At 31.6% G+C, this 14088-nt stretch overlaps 1 pseudogene; it reads left to right on the top strand.

Moving 5' to 3' along the window:
- Window positions 1-3480: 3480 nt before the first annotated feature.
- Window positions 3481-6640, top strand: LOC134236467 (uncharacterized; annotated as a pseudogene).
- Window positions 6641-14088: the final 7448 nt, after the last annotated feature.

Below are 14088 nucleotides of genomic sequence, written 5' to 3' on the forward strand. Positions count from 1 at the left end.
ACGGGAAAATCTTAAATTTCCCTTTACCACATTCGGCGGAATGTTCTGAACAAGTGGTGCATCTGACAGTTTCGTTCCGTATATGTTGCTTGTGTACCCTCACTCGTGCGTTAAGCTGATTTGTCTGCCCTATATAATATTCGCCACAGGTTGGGCATATTGCACAATAAATCAAATTTGAAGATTTACAATTCATGCTAGTATTAGGTTTTAAAACTTTCCCGTTTTTAAGTGTAATTTGTTCGCCTTCCTGTATGAAATCACACGTTCCACATCGGGGGTCACTACACTTTCTGACGACACTCTGGTTGCTAGAGGAAAATTTTGCTTTGGTTAATATCCTCTTCAGGTTTGGTGCTTGTCTTCTGCTGTTAATAATTGATGATTTGTCCAGAAGATTTTTCATGTTTTCAGATTGTTCTAATATTGGAAAAAATCGCTTTGCTGAATTGAGAATATTGTGGTTACGGGGGTTGTGAGTTATTACAAATGGAATATTCTCTTCGTCGTTTTCCTCTGGATGGCGAATATTTCGTAATTGGGTTATAGGTATTGCAAATGAAAACTGAATTGCAAATGAGATAATGTATAATTTATTTTATTTCTATGCTTTAATTATACATTCTTTAACTGCATTGAAAAAGTTCATGCAGCCGCTACCACAAACTACATTGTGACGTCATAATGACTTAAAGTTTCACGACGTCATTAGCAACGTTATTGACAACGTTTTGAATTTTTTATAACTGTCTGAAGAGCCAACATGGCTGAAAGCGCTAACAGTAAAGATTTTATTTAATTTGGACTGCAGCATTCTGTTTTTATTTATTTATATATATATATATATATATATATATATATATATATATATATATATATATATATATATATATATATATAAATCGAATGAAGATTTTTTGAATGATTTTTAAATTGAATTCTGTGAATTTCAAAATGCAGTATTTTTTACCATTTCTATACTGAGGCTGTAAAGTACGGGAAATGACAATGAATTAGTTATGACGTCATAATGGATCTAGCACAGGCTAAACACAATTACTAGTTATGATGTCATACGACGTAGGTTCAACGTTAAATTTTTAACACCAGAAAAATTACATTTTTTAGTGCAGAAAGGTCAAACAATTGATTATGCAAATCAATTTGAAACTTTTTCATAGTCACAATTTTAAAGTGTCTTTTTACAAAAAGACTTAAAGTTCAATTTGTTTCTTGCTTTAATTGGATAAAAATATTGGAGGGAAAACGTGGAAGATGTAATTTTTAATTAAGGCAGAAAGAATGAGCTATGAGAGTAGGATCCCGATGTTTTGCGCAAATTAGAATCCAAAATTCATTAAATCTATGTTAAATAGGTATTAAACAATATCTTAAAAGCAGGTTTTGGTAGATTATATTACATGAAAGTATCAAATAATGCAGAGCGAAACTAGCTTTTGAGACGGGTGTCTAACAGTTTGGTCTCATTTTTATTGTTATTTATATGCATACCAGTTTTCATTGACTTTGTTTACATCGAGCCGAAACTTGGCCATATTTCTTATTTGCACAGTGTGTGTATTTTCACTAAAACTTATACATATCCAAAGAACAATGTTGGCCAAGTTGTGGCTCGTATTTTAAAAAAATGTACCCAAACTAAGGTCGAGATAGCTACTAAATTAACCGGTCACCGAGCATCAGCGATTGATATTATAATCACCCTACTCACGTGACATTCTGCGGTTCGATACGCTTTCACTTTCATTGAAAATTTCATTGTGTTGAAGTCTCTGTTGTGACAGTATCTATCGTACTTTCAACTTCAAACTATGGGAGATATTTGTCGCAAATTTTAATAGGGTTTGAAGATAATATATCTCATATCTAACTTTATGCTTTTCATTAGGGGTGTTTGAAAGAATTCTGTTATTAACAGTGTCATTTGTAAGTACATGTAAAGGCTCTGTATATGTCGCCTCTGTATTATAGTCTGCAGAGCGAGACATCTACCCCATCCCTTAACATTAGAATCGTTTAATAATTGTGCACCACAAAATCAACACGCTATCTCTCTTCTCCATTCAAATTCTTAGTGCAAAAAAATCATATGTGCTAATGTTTACATGCCACAACCATGGGTTTAAATGTCTCCGCCTATTTGCGGATACCTTAAATTCGAAAGTAGTCCCGTTCAATTTTACGGAATTTAAGGCTTTCACGTGTGTTTTCAATGACATTTTCTGTAATTATAGAAATTGTATGACAAAAAATTCTAGAAATAAATATCAAAAGCATATGCTTCCACATTAATTGTAGTTTAATTTAGTGACATATTGTAATGTTTAGCTTACAATGGGTAGCCGAAAATGTTCCAAATGACATACTTAAGGTACTTGTTTACTCACCATATTTTAACAACAACGGGTCGCCGTACTTACAAATGTCGTAAATTTGACAAGTTGTGTAAATGAATAGTTTTGTATTTAAAACTATATATAAGAGTAAAACATTACATATAAAACTAATATTTATGGGTTTTTATGTTCTAATATTTATAATTTATCGAAAATATACGGTTTACGACATATTCCGCATCAGCGCGGTAAATGTAAACAATGGCGTCTGACATCGACAATGTAGCATGGCAAACTAGAAAAAAACAAGGTTTTTCAAAGAAAACATCGCAATACAGAAAAAATTCTAACTTGTCAAGAATGGTTGGGTAGAAATTTGGATTAATTTAAACCATAACTATGACGTGAATCGATCTACCGGGGGTGAGACTGGACATGATCTGATGATCATGATGACAAAGTACCAGAACCTACATGTAGAGACGTTCCCGTCTCCTTCAACATTGAACTACAGAAAATTCGAGGTAATGCTTTAGACTAGAATCTATTAATTCCTTTGTGTTCTCTATGTTTTAAATAAATCTTTCGGCACAAATATCACTGCACACAGCAGTACATCTGTATATAAACCGATAAACACTGATCAAGATATCGAGGGATAGACCCTAGCTATAGAATCGAACCAAATCCATCAGCTGCTAATCTGATGTACAGTGTCAGTGACATCAACTGGCAACTGCTGAATCACTTTTAATGCCTAAATTAAAATGATATGTAAACTAGTAATGATTACATTGACTGCCATTTTTTTTAAAAATTCTTCTAGGAATTATGAAAAAGGATTTGCGTGATCAATGCATAAATTTGACAATGTAACTTAAGTTACAATAACAACACATTTTTCTTTCTTAAGATATGACACTGCATTGAGTAAAGGGAGAAGCTGGTAGAACTAGGGGTCTTAGCAGATGGCTACTCAGGTTGTGGAGTTTGTGGCATTCCTCTCCATCTTTCTTATACCATGGGGATATAAACTTCTGGTTTAAATTGGTATTATTCCTGAAAGTTCAGTGTCAGAATACAACATGTCAACACATAAATAAAATAGCTACTGGAAAGCACCATGGAAAGATATGGAATGCAAATACCAAGCTTACCTGACACAGGACAGGTACGTATTTTATTTTACATTTATTTTTTAATTACGTACTGTACAGTACATATATTATGAAAGCACCAGGTTAATTTCCTGTTATAAAAAAATCATTTGTTCTATATTTCATAAATGCATCCGAATTATATAGGAATGGTGCATACAGGCATGGGGCCTTCTCAGGTGAATATACTTTTAACATCATTAAATATCCCCCCAGTCAGTTCTTGGACTCTGCAAAACAGACAACATGAAACAGGACCAGTTCTGGAGAAAACTGCAGAAGAAAGTACCAGAAGCAGCCTTCATGATGAAATTCAGGCAACTGTAAGTATGTACTGTACATAGAGAAAAAAAATGTCCATTGTGATAGGATTTTTTTTTTTTTTTGAATATTTAGGACAGTAAAATATATTTGATTTAAATGAAGTTATAATGTTTCTATCAGGATTAAAATTAATAGATGACGTCATTAAAAATTTTAGTACAGTAAAATTCATTCAGTAGGAATATGTATATAGTTAATTCACAGATATAGTGAAGTTTTCGGGGTCCCCAGCAAAAATTCTGAACATTTTTTTGTAAAATTACATGGTTATAACAAATTCTGATGTAACAAATTCATTAATATAGTCAACTGATTTGATTCCTGCAGAGGTTTCTAGAAAAATGAAATTCACATCTTTTTTAATGAATTTTGAAAAATTGATATATATTGAACTGACTATTTTTGGCAAGTATTTGTGTATAAAATTCAATTCATAATGAAACCATAGTTATCCAAGGAATGTTTTGTAACAACAGCTCTTCGTACATATTCTATAAAAATACTTGATGGAAAACGTGTAAATTGCAATTGCTTTATACAGTTATACAAATTCGTTATACTGATATAACCAATAATGGATATAGTAAATTTTAAAATTCGCAGGTCCCCGGGACTTCGCTTACTGTATTTCTATTCTCCAATATATGCATCTTTAGCATACATGTAAGAAGTAAATCCTATACATGTAATTTTCAGATTTAAAAAGTGTACATTTTAAGAGAACAACCACAATCAAGGTAAGAAAAACCAATTAGCTTCATGTTTCTGACAGTCTCTATGATTTTTAAGGATTAAAGGTACAGTCGAGCTAACAGTCAGTGTTGATGCAGGTTGGCAGAAACCAGGCAGTGGGCCATCCTTTGACAGCCTCTCTGGTATGTTGAGCATTTTATGCGCCCAGATCGATAAATCAGGGTGTATATTGTTTTTTGTCTCGTCTGTCTGTTTGTTTGTCTGTCTGTTGTCAACCTTTACCTCACCATGACTTTTGAACACTCCACTAATTAAGCTGTAGCTTTCAAATGACACCAAGGTCAATTACCTTGTGACCTTGACTGTGACTTATAAGCTTTTTCAAACTTTTGCCGTAGGAGATAGAGACTTCATATTTGGTATACATACCTCACTAATTATGCTCTTTCAAACGACACCAAGGTCAATGACCTTGTGACCTGGACTGTGACCTTTATGCCAGTAATAACTTATTGGAACTTAGTTGCCACCGTGTTGTGTTTCACAAGCACGTCTTGTTTCTTTTAAAAGGAATTTAATGTTTAACAAAGTAAAATTCCAATTCTTTATAAAATATTTATATATTTTATAATAAATATATTTCATAACAAATGTTCATAAATGTATATGAAATTGAATGTAACAAATTTATTCCTTTAATAACTCAAACTGCATAAATGTTAATTTGAAACATATTTTTAGGTCATTGCTCCATGATTGAATCTCAGACAGGCAAAGTCAGGAATTCAGAACGAAATGTTGCACAATTTTTGAAAATGCTACTACAAATGGAAAAGACCTCAAAGATCATGACTGCAGAAAAAACTCTAATCACCATGACAGGAAAGTCAACCTGTTTCAATTTCAAGTGCACTTGGTTCTTTTTTAAGCTTTATGGAAAGGAAGGAATCTATTTTTAGTTGGCCACAATATCAAAGGTTTTGATTTTCATGTTCTTTTTCATACTCTAGATTCTTGTTCACTGTTTTATCAAGTGTCAAATGTGTACAAGGTTTTTTTTTTGAGATATTATCAGATTTCTATTCAAACTTGTCCATCCCAGTTTGTGTTCATATAACCGGTAATATTTATCAGAAGTGTTACTAAAATGTACTTACAATGCACATGATACTGTAGAAGATGTTTCAGCTTTGAAAAGTTTATATGACACTGTTCATTTTTGTGATGATGAACATTCATCTTGTACATTTACATTTCAGATTGCTTTGAGTGTCCATACATGTAACTACCAGAAAGTTCTAGATAAAAACATACCATTCTTTCAATGTTTGATTGATAAAAATCTTCTGAGTGTCAGAATGGCAAGGAAGGTAACCAGTAGTGGCCTAAACTTTGATTGTCTCAGAAAGGCACAATCTAGAAGTTCTGATAGGTTTAATAATGATAAAATGTTATGAAACAGAGGAAATTCAGGTTATTTGTAACAAAATATCTCAAAATTTTAATCAATTGACATCCACTTTATGTTTCATTTTTGTTTCCTTTAGAATGCTTTCTATATGTATAAATCAACCGATAAGAGTTATCATCAGTCACATTTTTAGAATATTTGAATGAAAAAAGGTTCATTTTTATGCATTAAAATGTTATGAAACAGAGGAAATTCAGGTTATTGGTAACAAAATATCTCAAAATTTTGATCATTGACACCCACTTTATGTTTCATTTTTATATCTTATAGGGTACTTTCAAAATGTATAAATCAACCAATAACAGTTATCATCAGTCAAATTTTTAGAATATTTGAATAAAGGCAGGTAAATTTATATGCATAAAATGTCATGAAACAGAGGAAATTCAGGTTATTTGTAACAAAATATCTCAAAATTTTAATCAATTGACATCCACTTTATGTTTCATTTTTGTTTCCTTTAGAATGCTTTCTATATGTATAAAACAACCAATAAGAGTTATCATCAGTCAATTTCTTAGAATATTTGAATGAAATCAGGTTCCTTTTTATGCATTAAATGTTATGAAACAGAGGAAATTCAGGTTATTGGTAACAAAATATCTCAAAATTTTGATCATTGACACCCACTTTATGTTTCATTTTTATATCTTATTGGGTACTTCTATATGTATAAATCAACCAATAACAGTTATCATCAGTCAAATTTTTAGAATATTTGAATGAAAACAGGTATATTTATATGCATAAAATGTCATGAAATGGAGGAAATTCAGGTTATTGGTAACAAAATATCTCAAAATTTTGACCATTGACACCCACTTTGTGATTAATTTTTATTTCTTATAAGATGTTCTCTGTTTGTATACAACATCCAATAAGAGTTACCATCAGTCAAATTTTTAGAATATTTGAATGAAAAAGGTTTATTTATATGCAGAAAATGTCATGAAACGGAGAAAATTCAGGTTATTTGTAACAAAATATCTCAAAATTTTGACCATTGACACCCACTTTGTGATTAATTTTTATTTCTTATAAGATGTTCTCTGTTTGTATACAACATCCAATAAGAGTTACCATCAGTCAAATTTTTAGAATATTTGAATGAAAAAGGTTTATTTATATGCAGAAAATGTCATGAAACGGAGAAAATTCAGGTTATTTGTAACAAAATATCTCAAAATTTTGATCATTGACACCCACTTTGTGATTAATTTTTATTTCTTATAAGATGTTCTCTGTATGTATGAAACAACCAATAAGAGTTATCATCAGTCAAATTTTTAGAATATTTGAATGAAATCAGGCTTATTTACATGCATAAAATGTCATGAAACAGAGGAAATTCGGGTTACAGAAAATAAAAACGTGATTGATTTCTGTAATAATTTTGTTGTTATTTTTAAGATAACACATTAATTTATAAATTGATATGGTAGAATGTTTCACTTACATGCCCGCAAGAAAAATTATAGTAAAAGATTGAAGTAACCTTAAAAAATCCATATCTACAATGGCGAATTCATGCTTTAATTTCATTGGCTAATAGCAAAAAAAGTAGGTCATTGACCTACATGTTTTAAAGTAGATTTTGTCAATACATACGTGTGTCTTGCTGATTTAATAGACGAGTTTTAATTATCATCAGTAGATTTTTTTTTCCTTCTGAGTAAACAAGTACCTTAAGTGCAGTCATTCTTTCAGTGCAAAAAGGTCATAATAAATGTACAACAGCAGCAAAAGAAGCATACTGACCCCCCATTTTTTGTCTTAAATTTTAATCAAGCTACTTATTTAGAAACTAGAAATATACTTGTCAAAAAAAGGAACGAACGTCGTTAAATCATTCTCTTTGAATACAAACATGGGTGATTTTTTAAGAATATCTTAATTCTATTTAAAGGTCTGGTTGATGCCGCTTTTTCAAATAAACTGCCGAAAATTGAAAAGTCTCAAACTCCAAGATGGTAAGTATAGGAACAAAATTGTACCTTACTTAAAATCACTTCATGAAACGCACATCTTCAAATGAAAGCTTTTGTCATTTACAGGAAAACGGTGCTAGAGGAAAATATAAGAGTACTGAAAATCAAGTTTGAATTCGGCCCTTTTGAGCTTAATACTTACCAGTATGTGTTCGACGGATTAAAAGAGATTTGGAACTTGTTAGGTCAGAGGAAAGATTTGAATGAGCCAGATGAAAGCTTTATCCTGTTAACAAACATTGACCAGGATGTCCAAAAGCTCTGTCTTGACTTGTTTCTCTCTATACCGACTTTCACAGAAATTCCAATCAAGGATATTCAAAAAGGTATACTGTATTAAGTGTTTATCAACAGGTCAACTAGCGACGAGGGTTGTCGATTGGTTTGCCGGATTGCCATGTCATCAGATTTGTATACCGGGGGTTATTAAAATCATTTTAGGTTAAAACTTTCTCTTTTAATACATACTTTTTTTCATTTAATAAGCACATAGCGTTATCTATAATAGTACGAAATCTCCCTAATATACCTCTGAATTTACCGATATGGTGGTTGTTTAAAAAACCACAAAGATACAGATGATTCACTTTTGTCTTTGTTTATACTGTATGACTTCCAGTATTAAATCATTTCTTCTTCAAAGTTTCTGATTTTGCTTAGTCCCTTTATAATGCAAATGCTCAATTATTCTTTCAGAATTCCTCCAGCCCAAACCATTACTTGTATCTCTGGGACAGGGCAATATTTTAGAAAAGGTACAAAAACGGTATTTATATCTTATTTAATTTCTCGCTCCTGCGATGCTTGTATATCAGTTTATGCAAAGTCTCTATCTGCATGATAACTTTTTTGAAATATAAGTGATATTTTGGCTGGGGTTGAAAACGCCCAAATATCGCTTATCTTTCAAAATAGTAGCCATGCATTTTTAAATAAACATGCAGCAGGCTACTTTTGGATTATGCTAAGTGTAATGGCATTACATGAACTAAAAGTAATGATAGAAATGTGTAATGTCTTAAAAATTGAATAACATGTAATGGAAATGTAATGCATAACTTTTTTGTTGGTAAATGATACAATTAATTGAAAAAAGTTAACTTATTCAAATAAAATTTTAGTATCTATTGAAATACATAATTAAAATTTACCTTATATTTAAGTTTTTAAATTATTTTAGATATGGTTTGATTTCAAAGAATTAAAATATTTTTTTTTTAAAGTCTGGTTCAGTGGTTTGTACCACTGTAAATTGATAATGGTATCAAATTGACAATTTTGGAATAACCATAGTGTCATCAAAACACATCCTGTGGAATTAGGTCATGGTTTAAACAAGAAATTGTTTGGAAAATAGTCCAAATAACCAGTCCATTTCTCCTGACCGTGTTTATAAAACAGCTGGTCTTGTTAGGTTGAATCGACCGTGAAAAAACTATTATACCAAAGAAAATAGAAGACGTACAGACATTCCATGCTTAGAAGAGAAAAATGTACATCATGTCTACCCTTTTTACAAGTTTATCCGTGAATTTATTTCACGAGGTGCTAAATCAAAATAGCCGTTGCTTGATTAATAGATTTTTGGGCAGAGGTTTATGTGCCCCTAAAGTAAATATGCTTTATGGTATTATATATACAAGTACTTGAAATCAAATTTTAATTAGGGCCCTGCAAGGATTTGCGGGTGCCCTATAGTAATCACTCTGTCCGTCCGTCTGTCACTCTTCCGTCCTCAAATTTTTTCTGTTTTTTTTTCTAATAATTTTTTTATGGTTGCCCAATCAAGTTTAAATTTGGTATGGTAGTTCAGTAGGCAGAAATACATATTTTGACGCTAAGTTTGGTTCTCTATGTCCCCTGGTTTGGAGCTGGGGTGGTGGGGTAGATTTCTTAACTTTATATACGAAAGCATTGGCAAACTGACTGCTGCTATGAGTCCCTTGGGATTAAATAGCTTTCATCCTGAAGAAAATCCAGAGCATTATCTTTATCTGTGAAATTGAGACGAATTACCACCTCTGTCTGCAAATGAAGTTTGTTTTGAAGTTAAGTCAATTTGGAATGCTATGAACACTCTGAAATGTGGATTTAAATATAAATTTTTTATAACTTCTTTTTGTTTAATAGTTATGATTTCATTTCATTCTAATAACAAGAAATATATTTAAGAAGATTTTTTGATTTACTTTTTTTCTCTTTATGTTAATTCAAGAATATTATTAATTTTAGGACAGTTGTATAAAACCCCCATTCTATCATTAATACTGAAAAAGTTCTTATTGTAACTTAAGAAGAAAATGATGAGAGAGGTACAATTAATCCCTTGGGATTAGTTATCTTGCCTGCTGAAGAAAATTTGGTAGCCTTTTCTTTATCTGTCACTTTAAGATAAATGAAAACCTTTGTCTGCAACTGCTGTTTGTTTGAAGTTAAGGTCAAGCCTTCATATTTGCATTCATTGAAGGCTGGCATTTTATATAACACAAGCTTCATAATTGTTTAAATAAACATTAAATAAACATTCAATGATAAGTTGTTCTTTACTGTCTAATCTAAATACAAGGATATTATTTTCAGGATTTTGAATATTCAGGAATTATCTTGAAATTTTAAGAATACAGTTGCTGTTGCTTATTCTTCTTACATTTTTTTATCATTCCGTAAGCTGCACCCTATTAATTCTACCCCATGGCGGGGCCCTTGCTGACTGGTCAGTTTTCTAGTTATCATTAATTCATCACGTTTAGTTTTGAACGGGATGGATACATAATTATGAAAAAAAGTTTTGTATTTCTTTTTCTAAAACAAGATATATTTGTGAAACACTATCGCCTGGCGGCACAAAGTTCCAAAAAGCTATTTTTAGTGTTTAGGTCAGTGTAAAGGTCACAAGGTCATTTGAAAGAACTTGACAAGTGGAGTATCCATACTAAATATAGTCTCTATCCTTCATGGTTCAAAAGCTACGGCGAAGGTAAAAGTTTGCAGAAAAAGAGCTGTTTTTAGCATTCAATTCAAGGTCACAAGGTCACTGACTTTGGTGTCATTTGAAAAAGCTTTTTTAGTTAAGGAGTCACTGTCTAGTTAGTATAGTATGCCATGGCATCGACGATAGTGGGAAACATGGGATAATTTGCATAACAGGCGGTAATGTAATGTAATTCGCCCCAAGCCTGACATGCAGGTTTAAATTGTTTTCCTTTATATATTATGATTTAAAACTTATGACATAATGCTTTATTGAGCTTTGTCTTGAAAAATAATGTGTTGATTAAAAAGTATTTATGCCCCCGTAAACGAAGTTTTGGGGGTATAAAGTTCTTGTTTTGTCCGTCCGTCTGTTTGTCTGTTCTCTCTGTTTGTCCGCAAAAAACTTTAAACTTGCCCATAACTTTTGATTTAGTGGAGCTATTTCACATTTATATTATTGTGACAAGAGCTTTCGTTGGGTACCAGCAAATTTGACCTTGACCTTGGAGTCTGACCCACTTTTACACAAAAATTCCTATCTTTTACTTTGGACAGACCTTTTGAACAATAAATTATTATACTTCACGCGTGTATTCTTTGTGGAAAGACTTTGGAAAATCATTGGATATTAACAACTTTGACCTTGGAAATTTTCGTACTTATGATTAAACTTTAACCTGGGCCAAAACTTTAACCTGGGCCATAGGATAGGGCTTTAATACTTCACGTATGTAATCCTTGAGAGAAGACCCTTCATTGGATATCAAGAAATTTGACCTACTATTGATAAGCAAACCTTGACCATTACTTTTAAAGGGTTAGGGCTAGTACTTTCATAATTTACATATTTAATTCTTGTGACAAGACCTTTCAATTGATAGCAAGTCATTTGACATTGAAAATTGACCTTTGTTTAAAAAAAATAACCTTGATTAGGGCTTTCATACTTTACATTTTTTTTTGTGGCAAGACCTTTCATTGGATACCAATAAACTTAGATCTTCTGACCTTGACCTTGGAGATTTGCATACTATGAAAGAACCTGAACCTACTTTATATTTCAGAATTGTATTTCCGGTAAGTCCAGATATTTGTTTTGTTTTTTTTTTTTAACAAAGATTTGTTTACTTATTTTGGATTATATTCGGTCTATTATCTAGTAGCGAAGATTTGATTTGAAACAAATGGGATGTGCCAACAGTGTGATTGTTGGACATTTGTTTTCATGAAAAGTAGTTTTTGCACGATGTTGACAGTATATATTACTTTAAAAATGCTGTGCAAGGTATACCAGCCATTGTGGTTTTTATTATTCTAACCTTCCTCGTGAAAAATGGCGATAGTGATATGCATAATTTTATCACAAGAGGCCCATTGGGCCACATCGCTCAGGTAAGCGAAAAACGTCAGGTCACTAAAAGCTTGCCAATCAGTTCTTATGTAAGAAACTATGTATGATATAAACCTAAACTGTTCGATTCTCGCTCCCAGCGCCGCGTCAAAGCTAAGACTTAAAAATAGGTAGGTTCTGTTCCTTCGCCAAGCGCTCAGCATCAGAAGTGAAAGTCACAGGTCTTTCGGATAAAACCTTCGGACCTTAAAAACGTAGGTCCAGTGTCACGGTTGGCACTGGCACGATAAAGAACCCTCACTGTTTAATTGCCCCGAGTGCCGAGTATAGGTCTAAATTTGAAGCCCGTCACCGGCATACGGTGACGTCTCTATATGAGTGAAAAATTCTCCAGATGGACTTAAACAATATACAATCAATAAATTTATCGGTAACTTGTTTCTCTTTATGAGGAACAAACCCGAGTACATGTATTTTTTTCACAACAAAGTAAACTTTCTTTTTAAAAAAATCTATAAAACTACTTGATTTTCCTTTATATGCATATTAATATAAAAAGTACTGTACATGTACATTAAATTCAAAAAATTTCTTAATTTTTAAAAGTTATATTACGACTTAGGCTTCTACTAATTAGAGAAAATAATACTCGGGTTTCTTTCTACATAATTAGATACAACAGATAAATTCGTTTTTTTTTCGTCAGAAATAAGGTTTTTCTTGTAAGGATTGCTGCAGTATTCTTGTAATTTATTTCTATACATGTTCTATGTAATTACTTGCTTTTATTGTGTAAGATAATATATGCCTATTTCGGATTAAGCGGCTTTAAACAATATACAGTGAATCAAAATTTGGGATTTTGATAGGATAAGCTAACCTGTTTATGTTTCTCTGTTAAAAATTAGATTGTGAAAAACAGAATTAAACGTACAATTAATATTATACACCCTGAAGTCTATTTTCACTACTTTATTCAAAACCCGTCAAATTGAAGGTGCATCGACACAGATTAAAGTTAATATTTTCTGTATAATATTACGATTAATATATCATATTAATATATTATTATATAATAGCATTTTACACAAAAATAAATTAAAAATCGTATTTCATCTAAAATGTATTAACACTTCAAATTTTTAGATATGTTTGATTGACACATCCTTGCACTCTCACAAACTGTAAAAAAAATATTTACTTCTAATCTGTGTTCATGCACCTTTAAGGGTACTTAACACAAACAGAAGATGCATGGATTGATACATATTTATTGACTGCTTTTGATTCGAAATGACATAAATAAATCCCTGATATATAAAGAAATCCTATGTTTTTCTTGGTGCTTAGATATGAAACTTTGTTTTGATTCCAACATTGTATATAATTCCATTCAAAATTTTGCAGTTTTTTAACTTTAAAACAAAATCTTATTTAAATCTCCCACTATACTTAGTAAACATTATTCAGGTTACCAGTTTAAATATAAATCTATTAGAAATATTGCCGATTTCTGAAAAAAAAGTTGGTTTTGGTAAGTATTTATCCTTTATTGATTTTTATTGCCATCACAGCAAACATGTGACCTCATAACAAGAGCAGTTCAGGATGAAGCCAAGTATTTATTCTTCGTAGAGGACGAAACTTCACCAATGGAAAACCTTGCAATGAGTGGTTTCAGCTGGCACGATGCAAATATATTGTGCAAAGGGAAAAAATCTCACGAACATTTTTATGATTTATGCAATGAGATTGCGTCTGATAAGGTCTCAGA

Source organism: Saccostrea cucullata, unplaced genomic scaffold (genome assembly GCF_032062105.1).
Source record: "Saccostrea cucullata isolate Sc308-1 unplaced genomic scaffold, CSIRO_AGI_Scuc_v1 ctg4360, whole genome shotgun sequence".
In the NCBI taxonomy this organism is placed as follows: domain Eukaryota; kingdom Metazoa; phylum Mollusca; class Bivalvia; order Ostreida; family Ostreidae; genus Saccostrea; species Saccostrea cuccullata.